At 42.8% G+C, this 25,031-nt stretch overlaps 1 protein-coding gene across 1 annotated transcript in view; it reads right to left on the bottom strand.

Moving 5' to 3' along the window:
* The window catches only part of MAPRE2 (microtubule associated protein RP/EB family member 2), a 98,294-nt gene extending 74,396 nt beyond the window's left edge, over nucleotides 1-23,898 (bottom strand). Inside the window, exon 1 of the mRNA XM_033081495.2 lies at nucleotides 23,882-23,898. The gene's annotated coding sequence lies outside the window, so the exon portion shown is untranslated. The remainder of the gene's footprint in view (nucleotides 1-23,881) is intronic.
* Nucleotides 23,899-25,031: the final 1,133 nt, after the last annotated feature.

The following is a 25,031-nucleotide window of genomic DNA, read 5'->3' as shown; positions in this document are numbered from 1 at the left end:
GAAAAGGATGCCACATCCTTTTACTTCATGGCAGGCTCTCAGCTGTGCATCACATCACCACTCTACAAAAGCCAGCGAGCAAGATTCAATTCCTCAGAACTCCACAACACACACAGGCTGAGCTGATTTTAAAGTAGGTTCCCATCTCCTAAAAAGTCACCTATCAATACACATAAAGAAATTCCTTCTTCCACATCGGAAAACATAGGAAAAAGGGGTAAAATGCAAGAGGATGCAGATGTAGAGGATCAGAAAAATGGAAAAGACCTTAAGATACAGAAAAAAATTAAGAGCAATTTGAAGAGTAGTTTTAGAAAGTCCTGTGCAGTAAAACAGATAAATACAATTATGCTTTTTTAATTTCAGGGCAGAAATTAATGATTTTGTAATGCAAATATTTGCAGCTATGTGTAAAGTTACCCATAACTGCAAGTTCCCTATATTAGACTATCCATTTCTCTAATGAGAGAATTACATTGGAGGGAAACAGACCAATGGTTATTGTAAAACACTTTTGAGTTTAGCTGCTATTAATAGAATTGAGTAGTTTTTATTAGTAGCCAATGACTGTTCACATAGTGCATTCAATTCTCCCCATCCCACAACCCCGTTTTTCATCCCACTACACCTACAGTTGGGAAGTGAAACCCAGGAGGGGGCTGGACTAGGGAACACCGAGAGTCCCTCAGGGGTCCCCCCATTCCTCCACCAGCTGTGTACTTGGCTCTGTAGCCTACATTTGCCACTTTTTCAGATGCTGCTGAATTACATATACTGACTGATACTAGTGAGTGCTAGTGGAGGCCTCAGGCAGGTTTGGCAAACTTTTGCAGTTCAGAATTTATGGGATCTTGGGGTGTCCAGTGGATTCAGCAGGACTGCTGCTCTCCAGGGCTTACCTGGTCTCTGGAGGATTTCACTTGTTACCTCTCAGCACATACTTTTTCTCCCTGTGCACACTAGCTATTCCTGCATCCACAAAGCTGAGCCTACTGACACAAACTGATGCAGAAGGGGCTTCTATAATAATATTCATTGAAATGCCGTGAAGCCTTGAATTTAATTTGAATTAATATTGACCCCAAAAAAGTGCCAAATCAAAAAAAACACCAACACCCCAAACAAAACAAGAATTGGGAAAGAGGGATATGAGAACACAAGCAGAAAGCAAAGCAAATGGAAGAAGAAAGTACATCAGAGAATCTATAGTAAATAAGGAACAACAGCATCTAGAAGCAAAACCTAAAATCAAAATATGAAAAGTAGTACCCATAGTTGTTAGTTTGAAGGACCAAGGAAGAAAAGTTAGGACAGAATGTAATTAAAGTGATTTAAATCAAATGCCTTCTAGTTCATTGTCTCCAGAAACTGTATTTCCCCTGTGGGCACTGAGCCCTGTCTTCTGCAACTGTCTCTCTGTGTACTAGATGCTTTCTTCCATACTGCACAGATCTGTTTTCTTCCCCCTGCCAAAGACTGGAAATGCGATGTTGCATGAAAACAATTTGTAATATAGGCTGACAGTCACTGATTATTGCCTCAAATATCCTCAGCAGTTACAGAAAAAACTTCAAAACCAACTTATTTTTAGCAACTGAAGGAATTCAAGCAACCCCATGTGGTTTCTATCCAGGCATTTACTAAGTGGAGAATAGCTTGACAAATTACAGGAATGGACAAACTCAGAGTGTAAATCAGAAAACCATGTATATCACTATTTACATATGCTTTTCTGTTGAAAAGACGAACAGAAACATTAATTTTACGGCTTCCAGTGTCAAAGGAAAGAACGACTGTTTTTATGAGCTGTGCATGAATCACAAAAACCAAAACAAAAACCCCCATCTACTTCACAGTTTGGCAGATTTCTCAACTTGCTGGTAACTAACAGCCCAGCCCTATGCTGTCTCACTGTTCCTGAGTAATTCCTCTGCATCTACTCAGGGCTCAGCTCTGTGGCACTGCAGGAAAAGACAAAAAGGCAAAGACACAAAGAAAATAAGTCACGAAACAGCTGAGTTTAACACTATCTCCAGCTTTAAAACTACAAGAAACTTCGTCTGATCCAGAGTGCTTCACAAGGAAGGCAGTCCCAGAAGATGCAAAATACCGACATCGAGCACTTCTCACCTCTTTTGCTCTTCCCATCCCAAACACGGATTTGTCCCAGTGGTTCTGCTTCTCTCCAGTGATCTGATTTCAAGTCATCTACTGGCACGAAAAAGGTCCTAGAAATTTCTTATAAGACTCTATTCCCTCCCTCTCATTTACAAATCAAACAAACTTTTTTTGGTCATTTACATGTAAAGTAAATCCAAGCATGTCCTATTTAGCAGCTTTGTAGGAAAGAACATGCATCCTTGCTCAGGAAGACTTCTACTGTGTTTGGGAAGCCTTTAGATTTTCCTTCCAATAGAGCAGTAAGCCAGTTAGTGTAATTTCTGCTGTCCTCTCCTGTCCACCCTCAGCTTCTTGTAAAGGGGAATTTCAGGATCCAAGTGACTTGCAGACACTGCTGGGTTTTCAAAGCTCTAGCCAGCTGCAGTGTGACACCTACATTTTTGCAGCAGCCTACATGTCCTCCTCCTATTAATATATACCTTCACTGGCTTCCTGCTCAGAAATACTGAGATGCAGTAATTATCTTTCAACTTGGAAAGGGTGTAACAGAGCTCAGTTTGAGTGATTTTACTTAGTTAGTGTGACAGATTTGCCAAACCCTTTTTTTTTGCATGACAAGCTGTGCCAAACCAGTATATCCAGCAGTAGGTGGCAGACCTAATAGGATGATCAGATGAGACTGTGTATTTGTCATTCTTTGTATTTACAAGCAATCACATCTCACTTACCTAAAAAAATCTAACTTTCCTCCATTTGGAGAAAACTATCTTCCTTCAATTATTTGAGAGATCCTTTTTTTAAGATTTAGTTCAGAGTCATTGATGTCTGCATTTCAATTTCTGTGACACAACTGAAAGTCTGTCCCACTTGGTAGTGTCAGTGCCAGTGTCTGTTGACTTCTACATCCAACACAATCACGAATTTTGTGTGGTGCATGTCTGCAGTTTGCACATTGGACTGCAGTTTGCTATTGATGCACTTCTGTATGTACTCATGTATTACGTTTTTTTATTTTTTTTCTGGTAGGCATCATATCATCTTACTAAAAGCACTTGGTTTACAAATAACTAGACTTGATCAGGTTTCTGCTTAGTTTCATGCACTAGAATAATTTAACACACTTCTTTTTAATATTTCCTTATAAACAAAGTTATGCTGTGATGATGCTTGTTTTATAGTGAGGCAAGAAAAGCCAGCACTGACTAAGGTTTCCCATCATGAGAAATTTGGCAATAATATTGCCTTAAGGCATTCCAGCCCTAGCTGTTTGCTCCTTATTTATGTCTCTGGGCTGCCCCGCAGTTTTGCTAGAACTCTGAATCTCATCCACTCTGAAGCAGAAGCAAAAAGGGATCTAACTTCAAAGTCTCCCGTTTTTTTTTTCTTTTTCAGATTTAGAAAAGTAAATCTGGGACAGTTCCTGGTTTTTGCAGTACACAGCAAGACCCCATCAACACTTGGGATGTCACCAGCGGGAGGACAGGATCTGTCTCACTGGCTGGAATTGCTGGCCAGAAAGAGGATAGGGAATAACTCCATGGAGTGGGATGGAATATCTAGCTTTGAAAGCAGACACAGACTTCTCAGATATGGTCTAAAGACTAGGGGATACACAGAGCTAAGGCAGAACACACACCAGCTTTCCCCTGCTCCATATGGAGGGAGTAAGAGACACATGGAAGACAGCAGCTATCAGCAGATGCTTTGATCCAGGTCAACTCACCACCAGCCTCCAGATTTATAATTTTCTATACTCAATTGTAGGCTTAATTTTGTAGCCAGATCTTATAGATTAATCATCAACTTAGTATTGAAAAGAAGGTTCAATGGAAAAGCATTAAAATACACATTCAGAAGTGGAAAAAAAAAAAAAAAAAAAAGCCTGTCTATGTATTCTGACCTGAGCCATTTTCTAAAGTTCTTTTAAAACAGCAAATCCCAAAGTTAATATGAGGAGTCCTGATGGCATAATAATATGCTGCATTACCCAAGCTGACATTCTTTGAAAACAAGCCTGCCAAACAAGCACAGTAGGAAGTGCCCAGAGATAACTTCCATAGGAGTGTTATGCAGCGTCTGGGGGGACTCTCAAAATTCCCTCAGGGTTATAAAATGTACCAGGTTCAGCACTAGGAAAACATTTAGAAGAGCGAGTTGGTTTAAAAGACAGATGTTTTAATTCAAAAAGTCACTTATGCCTGAGAAAAATGCAAGTAGATCAGTTCAGGTGCCTGAGATTAAATGGACTGGATCCCCCACTATTGTGGGATTAGTTTTGCAGATCTCTCTTTACAGTGAATGAAGAAAATTGAGCACACCAGAGAGCATTCAGCAAAAATCCTTTAGGTGGCTAGACAGAGGAGATTAAATGCTCCTACCAACTCTGTGTTTTAACCTAGTGCTTTACTACAATAACTTTGCCTACAAATTGTCTAAACTTACCAACTGGTGGTCTTTGCTAAGTTACAGAATTCAGTAACTTCCTTTAATAAGTAAAAAAGTTCTCCAAAACAGTGCAAGATTCACTACCTGTACATATATCAGACAGAAAGATGTGAGGACAACAGGTTTGGAAAGCAAGTATGCAAATTCTTGCCCTGGGGAAGGAATGACCTTGCTGGTGCCAGCTAGCTGGAGACAAACTTCAGAGAAAAAAAACCAAAAACCTGAGCGGTCTCAGTGGACAACAAATTGAAAAATGCCCAGCAGAATGTCCTTGCAGAAAAGGAGGGCAATTCTACACCGGGCTAGGCTTGCAGATCCAGGGCAGTAATTACTGCACTGGGGCTTGCGAGAGTGCGGTACCTGTGCACTGGGGAGCCACAAACCAGTGACAGACACCCTGGAGCCCAGTCTACCATACCAAGATAGTTGAGGAGATGGAGGGTATGATACAGGAGAGGCTGAGAGTTGGGTTTGTCCAGCCTGAGCACGAGGTTTAAGATGTGTGGGGGATGTATGACCGCAGCCCTCAGCTGCTTAAGGGGAGGGTGTAGGGAAGATGGAGCCAGGATCTTCTCAAAGGCACACAGACACAGCAAGAGGCAACAGGCAAGTTTCAACAGGGAAAATCCTGATTACATGTTAGGAAAAGTGTTCTCATCATGACAGTGGTTGAACATTGGGTCCAGTGAGGCTGGAAAATCTGAATGTTCGAGGTATTCAGAACTCAACAAGTTCCTGAGTAACTTGATCTGTTTGGGATAGCTTTGAACAGGAGTGGACAAGATTATCTCTTTCAACCAGTATCATTCAGTGATTCCATGTAGAATTATCATCACTGCAGGCTGCTTGTTGCCTGCTTGCCTTACCCAGGAAAGAGATCCCTAGTTAGGGTATGAACTGCTATTTCAGCCCTTTTAACAGTTCTTGCATCTTTCTCTGCCTTAAAATGCTGAACAGAAAAAGAGGACTGACTCACAGATGTAAAGATAGATGCCAGTATCTGTGGCAATAGTTAAAGCTCGAGTCTTGTAACTTGATTTTTATTTTAGTCCTTAGAAATCTAAATATATACTATATAAATATATTTATAATAAGTAATGTTTAATGCATCAATCTAAACCTGAAACTTCTGCTCTTTACAGCACTGGTGAAGCAAGGGAGAGTTCTGGGACTCCTGTCTTGTGTGAGCTGAATGAATTACCTGCAGTCAATTATGTTAGTACAACCCTATGAAGACTTTAAGGCTATAGTTTATGGAAATGCCCTGTGAACTTCTGATTAGATAAGGTGCTCATGTGACAGCTGATGGGACATTGAAGGGTGTAGCAGCATCTCATTTGTCCTGCAGAGAACATCTCAGGTGTTCCCATAAACCAAAAGCCAAAGAAGTCTCTCCTTTCCATCTAATCAACTCCAACCACCCAGTTTTCCTCATTGGAATGCAAGAGTTATTCTTCCATACATCCACAGTGTGACAATGATCCCTGTGTTCCCATCCCTGCTGAAAGGGCCAAGTTAACCTTTTACACTACTTAATGGAGAAAGGCAGGCAGGGGGTCCCAGAGACATAGTCACAGTCCAGTGATCATGGATCTCTGGTGGAGCGTGTTTTAAGCCTTCTCCAAGCTGCTGAGGGGCAGATCTCCTTTAGTGTCTCATGTTTGGAGTCAATCATTCAGCCCTTCACATCTACAAGGTGGAGGAACAGCCCATCAACACTTCACACTCTTCCACACATATTTTGACTGAAAGCAGGAGGCAATTGCTGTGCTCGGCACAGGTAACAAAATCTGGGGATTTGATAGGATTGGATCTCTTGAGGGAATAGGAAAAGAAATACAACTTGGTATTTGTTCATGTTTCAAGGCAGTGAGTGCTGATTTGCTTATCCTACCCAGGTGCAGTACCTCTTATCACTAAGAGAAGAACTTCACTGACAAATACAACAGCTACCTATATTCTCAGTAAGGATCACAAACCTGCACTTGCAAAAGGCCTGTCAGAAAGTGGGAGTCTCCTGCCTGCAAAATGGGAAAGCTAAAATGCATTAAAGCTTGAGGACACTTGCATTGTTGTAATGATCCCACACAAGTAATTAGAATTAAAATTTCAAACCAGTGTATTTGAAAAAGAGAGCACAGAATCAACTTGGCTTTTTTTGATCTAGAGTGTATGTAGAGCTGGAAGTTTCCCCATTAAGAGAAACTCAAAAAAGTCATAGAGGGGTTCTTCAGGGCAGGCCTGTATGTGCAAACTGCATAAATGCCCTTTACTCCTTCAGCTACCCTTCAGATAGCTTGTGATCAGATTTTTCCTTCAAGTTGAAGTAAAAATATTCCAGTCTGTGAGATAAGAGTGACAGCTCATTACCTTATTTAAATACTCCATGATACTACACAGTAAAGCAAGTCATATGGGAGGGGGTTCAAAAGATGTCTGCTGAACCTCTACCCCTCAAGTTATTGTTGATTTGTTTTGAAAGGATAGCCTGCATCTGAATTCTACCATATCAGAAATTTTTGGGCTGCATTATTGAGCTGCAATATTTCCTCCAGGAAGCTGCAGTACAAAGCTCACATGAATTATTGTTTCTTCATGCTGTTCTGCAGACAGGAGCCACAGAACACAGTGGACCACTAACATGAACATGTGCATCACTTACTCATTAGGAAAAAAGCTAAATAGGAAGTTTTCAAGTTATTTGACAGTATCGGGTTGAATTGAAACTTCCACAACATTCTGCTCTGCAAAGCTTTTCCTTCAGCACACTGATTTGGAAGAGCACTAAGCTAATTTAAATAGTATACACAATTTAAGTGTAGATACTTCTCTCGCTGTCTTTCCCAGACATTTATGCTTTTTGTTTGCAGGCCAAACCAATCAAGAAAAGTCATTATTTAGCTGGAGAAACAGCTACTTCAGATTGATTTGTCATTTACATGCACACCATTTCCCTTATAGATTTATACAAGGGCAAATTTTTCACATTTAGAAGACAAAGCCTTTTAGCTTAGATTAGCAAAGCTGGCAGTTTTGGTGTTTGGGAGGGTTTGGTTTTGTTTGTATCCTTCTCTCATAAACCTGTCAGTACAGCAGATTCTGTGCAGAATAACAAGTCTTACTGTTTCTTCTCAGGCACATGCAATCTGCCCTTGAGAACCCAGCCCGTGGTAATGTTGTAGATAAGCTCTCTTCAAACTGTGGCAGACTTGATGTAGCAGCAGCCTCCCAGTAGCTGTTTTTATTTGGAATGACCAGAGTGTCCTTCAGCTGAGCCTGAAAGAGCAATTGGCACATCTCCTGCCCTGCATAAACTCACACTCTTTCCATCAAAGGCTCCTGAGAGGGCAACTATCAGATATTTTCAGGCATGACTGCTTTAGTAAGGAGTGCTGGATATAAAATGTATGTACAAAAGGTGAACATGCATTTTGGGGGCTCTAAATAAAACTTGTGAAAACACAGTCTTTATTTCCCAGTCATGAGCTCATTTAACAAAGCCTTTCTGTTTTCATGAAGATTAGTCAGCTATTGAAAGTCCCCATAACAAGATATTACTGAACTGAACATGCCCAAGGTGAATCAAGGTAGTAACTCGTGGAACAAATGAGCAGCTGCACAGTGTCTGCAGCTGAAGCATCCAGCATCAGCTGAAAGCAAGTCAGTCTCTCCCAAGCCAGTGAGCAGTTTTATACATGCTGGTGGTATAAGTCCAATTTTCCTCCCTTTTTGGTAGTCACATTGCTTATTAACTCACGTAGCAAAAATCCAAGATTCAACCTACGTTTTCCCGTAAGATTGATTTCCCTGCAGGGCCTATCTCAGAGTCTGCTGCACTCTGCTGCAACTCTCTTACGCCCTTCCATTCCTGGTCAAAACATGCCCCACCTCAACATGAGTCAACAGAGCGGGGCAGCATCTCCTGCAGCAAGCAGGGAGGGAGCTGAGAGGAGAGCCTGGCAGTGGAAACACAGTCCATCCTTCAGCAGTGGGCAGGATGCTCAGAGAAATGCAGCCTTGGTCAAAAATATTACTGGGGGAATGCAACAAGCTGCACTTGATCTTGAAGTCACCGGATCAGGCAAGGTCACTTCTGGTGAAATACTCACAGGGATAAATTCCAAATCACCCAGATAGTTAGTTAGCACACACAAGACAGCTGGAAGTCTTTACAACACTCTCAAATGACACTGCTTGGCACCTAATCAAACTAAATGCCTTTTGCCTGTCGAGAGCGCAAGCACATCATTTTACTTCAGCGTTGCTCTGTTTTCCCTCAGCATGACGTGTTGGTTGTGATAAACTGCTGAATCCAAGACATGATGTCAGGGTTCAGCTTTCCTGCTCCTGTTTGATGACAAATTGATGCTGAAGTTTAATTTCCAGAATATGAAAATTATCAATATATTTTGTCATACAAGGCATGTAAAAACAAATACAGTTGAACTTGTCCCAACTTTAACCGGGTGACATGATGCTACCCTGGGAAGTGCAGTATTTTTAATCCCAGGAGCACTCCTGCTTTCTTTATTCAGTAGAGATGCTTACAACCTTTCTTGTTTGAAGTGTTGTGTTCTTTCCCCAGCTACTCCACGCAGGAAAACAGGATGTTCAAGCCAACATAAGAGTTCTCTGACACTAAGAACTCAGTAAGTCCAGGAACACAAGTTACTGCTTCTTTTGTAGTCTTTTTTTTTTTTTTTAACTGGAATAAAGCCAGTTTTGTCAGTCCCCATCCCAGAGAAATGGCCCTTGATACCAACAGAAAGGCATCCTGTATCATAGCAAGAGAATCCAACTCAAAGAGGTTTTATGTTTATACACACAGAGAGAACTGTTTATTTAAGTGTGTGAGTGCACTCCATGGGGTGAGCTGGGAGTGAAACCCCTCCATGTTCGACGTGATGCACAAGAGGACAATGGGAGATGCCTGAGCAAAGTACTGGGCTTCTGCCAGGGACTTGAACCAAAAGGCAAACCCAGGAACAAGTGGAAATACACTGGAGACAGCAAAAAATTTCTTCAACTTCAGAAGTCACAAAATTAGACAACTGGAAAAGATCGGAGGGAAGGACCCTCCTGCACAGGATACATACATGGAAGGTACATGTTATTAAGGAGCTTTAATCTCACCAGATTTCCCTCCTGTTGGTAAGTGCTTTTTCTTCTCACATTTATTTTTATCGGTTTTGTGGGCTGGAAGGCCCTAACACCTCACTTAAGCTCATATAAAAGTGTGTGGCTCCCCCATGAAGCTCAGGCCCGTCTGCAGCACCCTGCAAGCACACAGGCTGATACCCACTGGTTACTCCTGAGTGGGTTCTCCAGCATCTTCCAGGAACAGCCCATATGCTTAGGGCTATGAGTAAAGGCAGAAATGCCTTTCAGTTTTACCTCAGACATGATTCTGAATAAATATTTACTTGCCATTACAGGTTTTAAACAGTTTCATCAAGGAAAAAACACATACAAACACTGCACTGTACAGCAGGACATATACAGGAAACTCAGAGGCCCTATATCCTGTACCACCAATCCATTTAGTGGGTTTAAATGGGTACAGTCAGGCTACTGCAGAACAGACACATTTTATTTATGATTTATTATGTATCACTGAAACCAATAAAACCTGAAATAAGACCTTCACAGTCACAGATCAGAAGGCAGCACTTCAAATTTCTTGCAGCAGCACACAGTGAATGCTGAAACAAAGCACCATCAATCCCTCTGTGCCACATTGTTTTAATGGACAGAACTGTACCAGTAGCTGTGCGCTCCTTTCAAAGGGAGATGAGAGATATCACTGTCATCCATCAGACAAATGTTTCTTGTTGGTCTGCTCCACAGCTACAGAATAAGTTCCCTGTCGTCTGACAAGCCCATCACAGGATTTCTCTATCTGGTTTTCCACCATGATCACATGTTGCCTGTAGCCCCTGCATCCCAGTGAAAGATTTTTGCTGCAGCAGAGCCAATGCATCATCCTAAAGTCACACACGGATACCAAGCACGTCCTTTACCTGATGTGGCCTTCAAGCATTTTACAAACAACACCTCAAAAACATTGTTTCAGGCCAAGTGACATCTGACTGGCAGTTATATTTCTATCTCAGTTCATTATTTAGATCTCAGTTCTATAAGGAGAGTTTTCATTGTACCCCACATCCTTTCCACCTCCCCTTCCAGCTTACACAAAGGAGTTGAATTTCAGTTTTCTTCCATGTGCTGGAAATTGTTGCCTATATGTTAGCAATATATGCCTATATTGTTGCCTATATATTTTCAGGGGTTTTTTTGTCACTAAAACTGAAAATTTGCAAGTCTACAAGATTTACTGTTTAAACTTAGACAGTTGGTTTGACTGCAACTAAACTAGGGCAAAAAAGCCAGCTGTCTCTGTCCTCTGACAGCACTGCCCTGAGAAAAAATACTTTACTTAAGGACACCAAATAATGCTAAAGAAACTGCAGTTATTTTAAGATCCATAGAGCATTCTGATTTAAGGATTCCACAATTTAAATAAATGACAGTTGAACAGAGTTGAATCCATAAAGCAGTAAGGCATCCAGCTGAGCAGTTTGGATCTTCTCAGCAGTGCAGGTAAAATGGGCTTCAGCTGACCCAGGAATATAGAGAAAAATTAATTTCTTTTCTCATCCAGGAATGAGAAAACTCCATTTCTTGGTGGTAATGGAAGAGACGATTGTGCAGGCCCAGACTCAGAAGCTGCTGTTGTGAGAGGGCCTCTCCCCTTCCACTCCGCCCTCCCCATCCTGCTGGGAACCAACACCCTCCCTTCAGACCCTCTCAAGCTGCCCACACCAGACCCTTCTCCACAACCACCCCTGCACTCACCCCAGCAGAACCTGCAAGCTGACCCACATCCCTCCTCCAGCCTGGCTCTGAACACCCTGGTGTTGCCATGAATGAATAAAGGAGGGAGAATCCAGAGCCAGACTCAGTTTTGGCATCCATCTATACATGCTGAATTTTCTGCCTAAATCTTCTGACAGCAGAAGTTTTGAAATGTGAAGGGACTAATGGAATACCATGTCAAGGTAATGCCAGTGCCAGTGTCAGTCTTACACACTGCCTCAAAGAAGTTACAAGGAAGTTACAAGAGACCATCAATGACTATCTGTCTCTTCATTACTCAGCTCGCCACCAAGAAGTCTTCCTACATCTAATACAGACATGGCTCCCAAAATCAAATCAGAAGATGGCACCCAAAGGCTTGTAGTTTGGCTACTCAAAAGTAACCTTTTGAAGATTCATCTAAATTTAACAAATAAGTAATCAGCCACAGGACAGTCAGTGTCACTTGAGTAATTTCTGTTGAATAGCAGGTGTCAGAATTATGCTTGATAAGTATTCCACAATTATTACTTCCCAAGTCACTTTGGTCCCTGCTTGGGGGAGTGACCAAATTTACAAAGATATTAAGCTATGCAATGATGTCAAAAAGGAAGTAACTCTGCATTACCTACTTGAAAGAGCTTCAACTTTCTCCCTGATCCAGAAAACCCATCCAAAAGCATCCAAAAGTAGAGACATCTAAGACTGTCTGCCAGTATTCACAGTATTTTCCTCCTCCTTCATCTCCCCGGTATACACTACTAGTACAGCGAGAGATACCAGCAAATATTTTTTAACAGTTTAATCAACATAAGTTACTTTAAAAAAATGCAAGTCATTTAAAAATAGCAATGAACAATGTAACTGCAGCATGTCAACCTCCAGGAAGAATGGCAGTGGATAAAGCCAAGGGCCTGCCCTTGCAGGAGATGCTATGCTGTCAAACAAGACTCTTCTCACCACAATCCAGCACAGCCACAATTTACTACATATCAGTGAAAACATGTGGTAGGCACCAGAAGTGACCACACTGCTCCAATTAAGCGTCCTACAAGTTTAACATTGACAGCAGAAGCACCAAAGAAATGCCACAGCATTATCAAGGGGGAAAATATGTCTCTTCAAATGTAAGATGCGTTTATTTTCTCATGTCTGCTAATCACACAAAGTCAAAATGGTGTGACAGTCTCTCCAACTTGCATCAAGACATTTTGCCTAAGAGGCCATCAATCAGCTTTTGCCAAAACATTAATTCACACTTTTGCTTACAGCTTGAAAGAGAGAACCCATCAAGAGCACCAGTTGTGGAAAATGTTACTTTGGTTATTTCTGTAGCCCATGGTAGTTATTCCAGAATATTCTCAGAACACTGGTAAATTATTGAGCCTCAAGTATTCCCATGTTTTGGACGCAATTAGTAACAAAAAATATTAGTGACTTCTACTCCTTCTGTATTGAAGGTTTATAAAAGAAAACTTACTACTCTTCTGTGACCTAGTTATGTACAGATAAAGTAATTGGAGAAGAAAGTTAAGACCCTTGTTTCTGGTTGCATATTAAGTTTTCAAAGAAATCCGTCCACATTTCCTTCCAGTTTCCCAGAGCCTGTAAGGAGCTCCTGAAAAGTACTTTAAAGGTTTGTTCTCCTCTCCCCAACCCATCACAGTTCTGCTTTACCATCAACACCAGGAATAAACCCAGAGTTAGGTAAACAGTGTAATGAAAGAGGTATTTTTTATGCTGACCAATATTCTTGCCACATCCATGCTGCCCACCCTGCATTGTTGTGATCACTTTTCAATACACTGCCTTTGGCTTCAGCATAAGACTATGAAAGGTTTCACCCAGACACCTTGTAAACTGATAGAGACCTGTCCTCAGAATTATTGTACCAACACAAACACCTTTGTTCAAGAGCAAACAAACTTTTATAGCACCTGATCTCATGGAAGGACATCCACTGTCACTCACAAGGCTTCTGCTGAACAGAGTAACTCATAAGCAATCCTGTCCATGTATATATAAGGAAACTGTGATACAGTAGAAACCAAAAATTATAGCAGGGTTTTTGGGTGTATCAAATAGTCGTGACTAAGCCATAGCAATTGTGCAATAAAGCATAGCATATCTTTTATTTGTGTGCTTGAGAAGTTAATATTGGTATGACTGACAAACAGCAGCACAATTACAATAGCCACATTAACCTCAGTGTTGTGGCCAGGTGGTGCAAATTAGCCCTCAAAGTCATCAGTCTTGAAAGCATAACTACCCTATGACAAGGAACAACCTCTCCAGGTTTGGGGTTGCTTTTTTAAGGCTGCATTTTCTCCATTTGACTAAGTGATACAGGATTACAAACCTATAGGATACAAAACTTCAATCACAAATGGCAGAGGAAACACAGACTTTGAAATGGCAGTAATACTCCATTCTCTGGCAAAGAAATATTAGGTACAAAAAAGGAATTAAAGTAGTAAAGCAGACTGTATGACTTACCTTACCTTGCTGTCTCAAAGGTTCATTTAGAGGAGTATCTCTAGTATGGGAACCTTTAAGAAACCTTGACATGGTAAGATTAGTATTATTTTTTAAGATAGAAACCAGTTAAATGAAACTGCCTGTTGCCATAGACTGGTAGAAAAGAGCTTCCCTTAGATAACCTCCCTTTATAAACCTCACTATGGGTGTGGCTAAATGACTAGCTCCACCTTTCATCCTGTTTAGAAACCCTACAAAGAAAAAAGAAAAAACTTCTCTGAAGCTATATAAAAATTTTATCAACTACTCATGCTGTTTTGGGGTTGGTTTCTGATTTTTTAAAGTAGGTAAAACTAACTTAGTTGAGAGTTTCACAAGATGATGGGGAAAATGCAGACAGAATTAAATTTGTCCCCCATATTTGCAGTTCATGCAACACGGTCTGCAAACATCTGGTGGGTGAACTCGCTCAGTTGTTTGCTTTTTAAAAGCAGTATTGTAACAACCTGAGGGAAGTCTATCAGCTCTGAGTGTTTATTGGTATTACATTATATTAAAAAGCAGCATGTCTACGAACATGCAGCAATTTCCTATTGCATCACCTCAAGACAAGCCTCCACCACCAGTGAAGGCTCTTGTTTTCATCACATACAGAATGGAGGTGATGCAACATCAAAGCCCTTTGCATGACTCATTAAATCACACACATGCCTCCACTATGAGGGACCACCAATAAAAATTAGAATCTGTTCTTTTGTCCTCTATGTAGTATATATTTTAAAATTCCTCTACTTTCTTTTCTCTCAAGGCCTAATTCAAGAGGATGGGGTGATGGATTAGGATGTTGCCACTAAGGCAATATTGTCTGCAGAGTTTTATGTTGCCTTGGTGTGTAACACACACACACACATCTAGGTGGCTGCACTCTTGTCTCTCAATTTTTTCTACTATCCCAACCATCAGTTTTTTGTATTCAAGGGTACAAGTATGATGAACTATGAACACAGGTCCTAAATTTGGGGTTTATTTTTCACTGAATAGCTGAGGTTATCCTGGCACTCCTGAAGGAGGCTGGGTGTGAAATTAGAGTTCTTGAGGTGTTTGGCAGGAGATCAACTATGCTTCTATCATCTGGGTTTGCTTTCAAGGGAGTGATTAGGAAATTATGTTCTTGTTAACAAGATCTGCACAAGTAACGACTATTATACCCAACATTTCCTGTATTTAAACTGAAGCGATTGTCCCATCTTGATACAAAGAGCAGAGGTGTTTTCTTGAGAATCAGTGACTTGGGCCAAATCTTAACTTTAAAGAGTAATACAAGAAGAAGGTTCATCCTTTTCACAGTACCAGGCCATTTCTGTCCAAAAATGGTCTTTAAAAATATATATCCATGTGAAACTTTTACTTCAATATTAGACATGGATGTCAGATGAAGGAAGAAAGCCACCTTTATTGCAACAAGAAATGTTGCATAATACACTACAGCATTCAGTTTTCACTGCTTTTGTACTTCTGTAGGCAGGATAAAGCATCTTTGACTTTGAAATCCATATTTAAAGGACAGAGTTACCTATATCTCTTGCTGTGGCTGGAAGTGTGTCATCTCATGTTCTACTCTATGTGAATAAAAACATTCTGCAGCATTCTCCAAGGCTAATAAAACAGTTTCACTCCTTAGAGAAAGTCTGATGATTCTGAGGAAATCATGTTTTGAGTGAGTTCACAAATTAAACATAGCATGCAAGAGAAAAGAAAGCAGTTCAGTTGAAATGCAGAGTCATGATACATTGAGACAAGCTCATTTTCCTTCCCATCTGTGAGGTCCTCTAGCAGAGATGGTCACTCTGGGCCAGCTTTCTCTCTTTCCGCTTCGGCAATGGCTGGCTAAACAGTCAGTTCTGACATTCTTGGCTGAGTTATCACTTCTCTTGAATTGATGTTCCCAGACAAAATGGGGAAATCCACAGGTGTGGGGAAAAGGAGGAGGAACATCACAGGAGATGAGCAAGACCAGAAATCAGGGTAGGAGTACTAGCATGTTGTGCTCAGAGTAGTTCCCAGTGTACAGATGCACCTCCACATTGGGACCATGCTCTGTTTGTAAACACAGCACTGGGAAGATACCAGAGATGATGCTTTAATTTCCAGAGGACTTGCTGTTTCAGCTGGTAGTACCTATATCCCAGTTCTGAAACAGGAAAGAGTGAAATGGAGTACAGTCTCAACCGTAGCAGCTAGCAAATAAATAAAATACTCAGTGCCTGGGATGCATTCCTAATAATCACCATGCATGGAAATAAAGTCTAAAGTCTTATTTTCTGAGTATGACCAACAGCTCTTACAAAGGCGATGGCACACCTGCACTGCCTGCCAGAACAACTTTATTACCATCCTAATGGCAAACACAGCATTATGCAGCTGTAAGAGTAATCACACCTTTTGCCATTATAACCAGAGGAAATTGCTAAAACTTGATCTTGACCAGATCCTATTTTAGCAGCCAAAAGCAGGAGAGGTGAGCACATGCCTGCAAGCAAGGGGCTGGTAGGTTGGTCTTCACTGGGGAGACACTTCAGCAGTACCTGTACTGATAATGTCACTTGCTGTTGTCAGCTGCTTCCAGGCATGCAAAGGCAGCCTTAAAAACACATTTGCTTTCCTGAGCAAGAGCAGTTACAAGACCTCCTCTAAATCTGCCTGAACTCAGCAAGGAAGCAATGTTTTAAAGTACAGAATTAATCTGCATGCTGACATGTCGTGTTCAGGGGAAAATCTTATGACTGAGTTTTAGTCCTGATTTGTGTAATAGTCCTCCCCCTCTCCATGGTTCCCCTGGATCAAGAGCTCTTGGTTTAATAAAGCAGCATGTTCAACCTCTGGATGCAGAGGCTGCTTCTCATTTCTCTTGGTCAAGCCCAGCATTTTCTGGCTGTGCTGCACAGCTGGGCTGAGGCTAACCTGTGGTACCCCTTTCCAGGGCCAGGCTGGGAAAAAAAAAGAGCTGTCAAACAGCAACCAAGGCTCTGTCTGGAAGAAGGTGGGGTTCAGGTGCAGCCAGAGTGGGTGGTTTCTGTAGCACAGACAGTCAGTGTGTTTGATGTTGGTCCAAGATTGGTGGTCCAAGATCACCCACAGATGGGGGCTTGGAACTTAGGTAACCTTTAATAGTGCTTTCCACCCCAAACTATTCTATGATCTATATTACTACAAAAAACAGGGTATCCTTTCAGGCAAAGGCCAGAGGAAGTTAAAAGCAAACTGACAGAATAGAATTACTCTGCCAATTTTGTGGTGAAGTCAGGATACAGCGCAGGGGAAGAGACACATCACTGATAAAGAATGTGAAAAATCCCGTAAGATCATCTTGTAAGATGAGAAAGAAAGGGGCACTCCACAGGAGCAGCCTGAGAGCAGCAGTGCATGGATGCAGGGTTCTTTCCAGGCACAAAACCAACTACCCTGAAGTGGCTGGAAGCCCAGATCTTTTGTTTTCTTAACAAAATTTTTTGTCATCATCTGGAATTGTTTAATCCACACTTCAAAGGTCTTCCAAGAGACAGCCTACCTAGAGCTGCTGTTCAAAACTTCACCAAATGCAGTTTTCCTGTGACATTCCCCAGGCTGGTTTCAGCTGCACCTCACAATCCCTTCTTCTACACATTGAAGACACATATAGAAATGAATATTCCTAGAAAATTTCTGGGGCTTGCTAATGAGACATGAAGATGCTCACAACCGATTGCCAATACCTAGTCTCTTTTACCTCTCACTTTGCTGGTTTCTTTTGATAATATTTGCTATTATTATGACTGACACCAAAATTCATGAGGGAATTAAATGGTTAATAGAGTTGAAAGGAGTAGCACTGAGTATAAAATGTTACTGCAATCAATAGTGTCTGAAAACCTGAGCTAGAAGAAAAAGATGCAAAAGCTAGTAGAAAAGAACTAAATTAACAGCTTTAAGTGTTAGTCTGTTTTACATTGCACAATTTATTTATGTTGGTGGATTTAAATACCCAATTGTTTGGCAATCATTTAGCTCTATAACAGACCTGCAAACTAACCTGCTGAAGTAGAAGAGAGCTGGATGAGTGGGATATCCTGCCATGACTACTTACAAGTCCAGGGAAACCCCAAAGCACACAACACTGGGGAGAATTAAATGCCAAGGAAACAATTTGCTCTGTTGGTGCAGTCTGGTAGCTGGAATTTAAGCAGTGATAAGTGATAAGGCAGGAGCCCTCTGCTGCCTCTGTGATTAACTTAATTACAAACAGAAGTCCCCTGTTCTCCTTTTGTGTGGGTCTATTAATACTAACTCTGTGCTCGTGCCATCTGCCAAGGAGTCATTTCCAACCTTACAAAGCACAGCAGACAATACTTGCAGGTGCTCGGAAATGTGTTCATTTGGCCATTAAATCCACAAGACTTCAACACTGCCGAACAATATTTGCATTTGCAGGTCCTTTGCAAGACAGTGTCTTCTGAACTAATATCAGACACGAAGAACTCTGTACACTGATGGAAATTGAGACACCTGTTAATCTGTTGCTTCCATTTTGCTTCTTAGTCTGCATTTTTGCATCTGGCTCGCAAATATTCTTGGATTCAGAGCTGTAAAAGAAGCCACATTCCCAGCAGAGACAAGTCATGAGATCCAAGGTTAGTTTCAAGTGCCATATTGCAAAGAAGCTTCAAAAATGAGTTTCTACTTGGTCTGAATATAGTAAAGCTAAACAATGTAACATGCTTTACTTGCAGTGAAGATTAAGCTCCTACTAAGAGAACCACTCCTGAACTTCAAATGGAATAAGTTTGACATCTGGGACTTTTAAAGGCTCAGGGGAATGAAATTGGTTGACTGTAAAACTCTTCAGCACAAGAGACCAGAGTTTTTGGGACTGAGGAGGCATTCAGCCAAGATCACTGAGGCTCTCCCCACAAATTTTGTCATGTTTTCATCTTCTCTACTGCATGTCCTCCTCCTCATCACTACCACTGGGCATCTTTTTGGACCACTGTGAAGAACTGTCCCCTCTTTAGGGCAGCAGTTATTGATCATGTTTGAGCATAGTTGCCCCTCCTGAAGCTATTCTCTTGCTAGAGGGGCTCTGTTAGGAGGATTGCTTTCCTTTGGTCCCTTTAAAATACTTTTTGGTTGTGACCAGAATATAAATAGCACAGGGCAGCCCTGCTGCTGGCTGCTGACACTGGGCACTGCTCCCAGAACATGTCTGTGCCCTAATCCTGTCTGTTCTGAGACTGTGCACTGGGGCTGTGCTCCAGCTCATCAGGGGCAAACACAACTCTTTGAGATCCAATTAAATAATATGATAAATGCTGCCTGAACACCTTTCCTACAACATTCTTGGTTTTAGGATCCTTTCCCTGCAGTTCAGGTTTTGCATTCTCCTCTCCCCACTCCTGAACTCTGCTGCCAGTACTCTTTCCTGCCATCTGACTTGCCCAAAGGCAGAAGACAAGTCTCTGCTTCTTCCTTCCAGTCAGTGAAGTGTCTTTTCAAACCCCTTGAAAACAACACCTTGCCTGTGGCTCTTCCCCCACCTTTCCTGCAGGCAGACTCAACACCAGTTTCTCTTGGTGCCCTGAGAGCACCTGAGAGTTCAGTCTTCAGGTTCACTGCTCCTAGAGACAGACGCAGTGGAGGCTGTCAGCAGAGAGGATCTGCAGGATCCAAGTGGCAAAAGGCTGTACAGGGAATTGCCCACATCTCCTCATCTTTCCATCAGTGACAAATCAAGCCCCACTGAAACTGCAAGATTTCACATTAGCAGTCATAGCTTTGCTCAGAGGAGCTGAGCCAAAACACTGACTTTTATTTATACACACATGTACCTGTACCTGCAGTAAAATAGATAATATACATAAAGGTGCTGAAAGGCTCAGGATCTCACCTAAACTTCACCCAACACCACCATGTGTGCTTTTACGACAGAGTTGTTTTTTGGGCCCCCAGTGACTCAGAGCAATGCTGTCAACATGCTCCCCCTGGGACTCCCTGCATCAGCTGCAGTTCCCTCTCCCATGCTTCATGCCAACATCTGCCCAGCCCAGCGCGGTCTGACACAACCACTTGCAGTTTTTAACATGATATAGTATCACTCTCCAGAGCTGCCTGAGGGAAAAATGCATTCCACTTACCTAATTGCATTAGTCTAATGTTTCTCCCTCTTTTGGAATTAAACTATTTGAAAAATAAAACTTGACTGTATTAAGGTTTCAATATTGCAAGAGGCTTGAGGGAAAAAGGATCAGGATAAAAGCTATTCTAAGGTAAATTTGAATTATGTTTCAGCCAAAGTTTTAGTGATTTTGAAAGTTCCCAAATTTGTTTTTCAGTTATTAAATGTCCCTGTTTGGGTAGGACAGAGTTCTTTTTCTTCTCAGTAGCTGGTGCTGTGCTCTGTGTTTTGGATTTAGTATGAGAATAATGTTGATAACACACGGATGTGTTGGCTATTCCTAAGTAGTGCTTACCCTAAGCCAAGGACTTTTCAGTGTCTCTTACTCCGCAAGTGAGGAGCCACACAAGAATCCAGGACGGTGCACAGTGAGGACAGCATATTTAATATTAGTAGTATATTATTATTACTATATTTTGTTTCAAATCTTAAATTGTTCCTAAACAATAAGGCTTACTTTTTATTTCCAATCCACTGTGGGGGCGGGGAGCAAGCTGCTGCATGGTACTTAATTGCCTGCTGGGGTTAAACCACAACAATAAATTATTGTGGTTATCCATTTGGGAGGCTGGGTGTGGTATGGTGGAGGGGATATAATTTGTTTTTAAACTTCTCCAAATGTTTCACTGGCATTTGGAAGAACGTTCAAAAAGAATACAGAAAAATGCCAGAAAGCCAGAAGAGACAATGATAAATAGTTGAACATACTTGGACCTGTAGGAGCTGAAAGAAACCTGATTTGAGTTCTATCGTCAGAGAGGGACCTTTGATTTAGAATATCAGACTAAAACTAATAGAGGCCATTACAAACAAAACCCTAAGGCTGAAATAACTATCCCAGCCCAAGGCTACCAGTCAGAATCAATGCATGGGTTATTTCCAATACACTCTAGACAGACTTTATGTCCTCCCAAGTGAGTGATGCTGCCCTTGTGGACAGGAAGCTTCTCCTGACTGAGGAGTAATAGTGATGATGCAAGACCCCCTTTTGCTTCTCAGAGGAAGGGGTATGCTATAGGAGGACTTAACCTTCAAGAACCACAGAATCACAAAATTACAGGAGGGGCAAGGCTGGAAAGCCATCACAGTGGCCATCTGTTCCAACCTCCCTGCTCAAGCAGGGTCATCCTAAAGCACACGGCACAGGGCTGCATCCAGTTCTTGAGTCAGTCAGTCCAGTAAGGGAGACTCCACATCCTCTCTGCCCCAGTGCACAGTCACTGCACAGTAAAGAAGTTCTTTCTCATGTTCAGGTGGAGCCTCCTGAGCATCAGTTTCTGCCCATTGCCTCTTGTCCTATTGCTTGGCATCACTCAGAAGAGACATGGTCTCAGCACTCTTCCATCAGATACTTACAGACTTTGATGAGGTTCCCTCTCGGTCATCTCTTCTCCAGGCTGAACATGCCCAGCTCTCTCAGCCTGTCCTCATAAGAGAGATCCTCCAGCCCCTTAATCACCTTCACAGCCCTCTGCTGGACCAACTCCAGGAGCTCCAGGTACTCAAACAGGTCCTGGTAGGTGGCCAAATGCCAGAAGTTTTAAATAAGCAGAAGATACCACCAAATCACCAAACCTGACCACCAGGTGTTCTGATGCAACCTGACAGGACAATTGGCCAAGTTACACCATCCTCACTCCCATGGCACATCTCACAGAGTGAGGTCATAGAAAAATATCCATATTTTCTCATCTTTGAATATGTCCATAAGGCATAGGTGTCTCATACACACCCAGCCTGCAAGTCGCTGCCTCACCTGCTGCTATCCCTGACCTTTTCCTTTCTTCATAAGCTGATCTTTTCTCCTTAGGAAACTGAAGTAGCCCCTGGATTTTATAGACTAGGTTTGAGGCAGACTGAAAGAAACCATACTTACCTTCAGGAAAAGCCATATTAATCAATTGCTAATAATTTCTGAAGCCTTTGGTTGAATCTGAATAGATTTTATAGCATCTCAGTCAACTTTCTCTACTAGATACAGTATGAAACTTCATTATTGCAGCAGTACCATAAATCTTGAGTGTTTCCTGTAACTCAAACCTTCACTCACAGGATGAGGCAGTAGGTGAGTTAAGGGGTCATGACCCTCCTGTCCTCGACTTTGGGGATGATTTTCACTGCAAGAGCTTCACTAACAAGAAGCCATTCAATCTCAGCAGTGGTTGTTGACAAACCCTGTGTGAGACAAAGGCAGTTTGTGCCCTTTGTATTTTCTCACTCTTTGGGTAAAGCCCCACCCTGCACATCCAGTTGTGTGAGTAAAGACATAAACAAGGATTAAAGCAGGGGTCCCTGTACCTCATAGGAAAGACACAGAGTGAGTGTGTGTACGCTGAGGATTTGGAGAGCGTTCAGCTTGTGACCTGGGCATCCTGACATGACAGTGTATACAGCTGCTCATACAACTGGTGAATAATAAATACCTCAACATGCCCTTGAGATGATACTTCTAAATACTCTTCACTGAAGCAGTCAGAAGCATGACTAGATTCACTGGCAATAGCGTTCCTGTAGAAGTCTTTACATGGTTCATTTGACTTTTAAAAGAGATTGTCTTTTGAAGAGCAAGTGCAACTTACCAAAATAACCTTTGAGCTGCACGAGGCTTTGTTTGAAATACTATTCTGCTATTCCACTTCTCAAATGTCATCTCAGTCTCAGCTTTTATCTTCTCTTAAAACAGCAAAATTGTCACAGTATTTCCTGTAAAAAGTTTTCACCTTCTTTACAGCTTTAGATTTCTTGCTACATTAAGTTATGAGCTATTAGCCTCAATTCATTTGCTACACAGTTTGGGACCACAGATAAAAAGCAACTATCCCTTTGGGAAGCAAGTACAAAAAGGACTATAACTCACTGGCTACAGAAAGCGTCAGAGGGCTGGTCATTTGAATCATCACAAGCCGTTTAAAAAGAAAAACTGGTAGTAATTGGTAGGGAAAGGGGGTTGTTTTTTTGCACAACCTCACTCACTTGTGCCAGTACTGCACAGGAAGCTTGTAGCTTCAGCTACAGTTGATACCTGCCCATAGTGCTGCATCCTTCCTCGCAGGAGCTGTCACCCTTGGTCAGTGGATGCAGCATGCTCAATCAAGTGCTTTCAAGTGCTTTCCCTGGAATGGGATTTATTTATCACAAAGCTTTCCTACCATGCAGCACACTGAAGGAAAGCTCCCTTACCAGAAGCTGTTTTGGATGCTTGCAGCTCAGCAGGGACACGCAAACTGTATACCAAAGGGTTTTAAATTCATGAGCACAACACGCCACAGAACCAGCCAACAACTCTTCTGCTTCCCAACTATTCACAGCAACAAAACAAACACACGAACACGCTTCTCGCTCCTTCAGCCCGCTAAATACTAATTACTCTCTAAGTGATGCAACTCAGCCATAATACTCCCGGGATTTTTCCGGCTTCACTGCTTCACTGCCACAGGATAGCGGACTCGGTTCGAGTCAGGAGATTGTTTTAACACCGTCACTGCGCTGAAATTTCACTTCCTTTTTTTTTTTTTTTTTTTTTTTTTAAAGAGCAGAGAGCAGCAAGCTCTTCTCTGCTTTCCCAAAGAGTACTTTCGGCCCCACGGGCAGTGGGTGAATCAGAGCGCCACCACCTCCGCCCTCCGCCCCGAGCTGCCCCGGCGCAGGGATCGCTCCCGTCCCGCTCGCCCGGGGCGCACCAAGCGCTCGCCCCCGCCCCGCCGGAGCCCCGGGCTCGGGCCCTCCCCGGCCGGCCCCGCTGCCAGCGTGGCACAGCCCCGGCTCTCGCCTCACCTGCTCCGCTCCCCGCCGGCAGCAGCCGCCTCTTTTCCTTTCTCCCGCCCGCCCCGCTGACAGCCCGGCTTTGTCCGCCCGCCCCGCTCCGCTCCGCCCCGCGGGAGGTGCCACGGGAGCCGCTCCGGGCACGGCAGCGCAGCCTCGGGACAGTGCCCTGCCCTTCTCTGCCCTGCTCACAGCATCCCGCATCCCGCCCCGGCCGCTTCAACACACGGGGATCGACTGCACCGACCCGCGCCTGGATGCAGTTACTGATACTTTTATTATTATCATTATTGCCACCACCGTTGTTATTATTGCCATTACTACCATTATTATTATTATTATTATTACTTCTTCTCTTTTCTCTTCTCCTCTCCCCCTCTTCGGTGCGAGGTTAAGCTGCGGGTCCCGGCGGTTCCCAGGGGAGCGCAGCCCGGCACCGTGCAGCTCCCGCGGTTTCCTCCCAGCCGCCGGTCCGGGAGCGCCCGTCGGACCCGCTGGGGCTGGGGAGCATCTCCAGCACAGCCCCTCTTGGCCGGCTGGGTCCCCACGGCTCGGCTCTGAGGCCTGCCGGACCCGCCGGAGGGGCAGAGCGCAAGAGCCGGCTCTGCATAAGGAGATGCTGATCTCCACAGGCTCTCCGAAATCATTCCCTGCGGCAAAATCGTCCCACCTGCTCTCGGAAACTGAGCTAGCCAGGGAAGCTGTCAGGCCTATCTTTAGCTCTTTGCTCCGCAGATGGACTGTTAGTCATGTCCTGCCCACATGGAGTCTAGTGGTTTGTGCTGTTAAGCTCTGTGTCGTGTAGCCATAAATGCTGAGGGGAGGTGATCTCTGTGTAGGATGGTTTTTCCTATTTTTGTAAGGGTAGCTATCAGTTAAGGCTTGCAGAAAAAGAGAAATAGTGCAGTCTTCCTGCCCTTATAATGACACCCGGTATTTCCCCCAGGAGCTATGTTTGGGTACATCATTTACATGAAGATGAAATTCAAAATGGGGGGAGAAGTCCCTCCCAACCCGGACTGTTCTATGACTGTGTGACTGAGGAAACTGTGCCATTCCCTTCTCAACAACTCTGTGGGAAGGAACAGGGCTGAGATTCAGCTTCTCCAATGTTTATGGGACCTCTCCTGCTGCATGGTTTAAGGGACCCCATGTCCCCAGG

The sequence above is a fragment of the Catharus ustulatus genome, chromosome 1 (assembly GCF_009819885.2).
Source record: "Catharus ustulatus isolate bCatUst1 chromosome 1, bCatUst1.pri.v2, whole genome shotgun sequence".
Classification (NCBI taxonomy): domain Eukaryota; kingdom Metazoa; phylum Chordata; class Aves; order Passeriformes; family Turdidae; genus Catharus; species Catharus ustulatus.
This window is presented reverse-complemented; position numbering and strand designations above follow the sequence as displayed.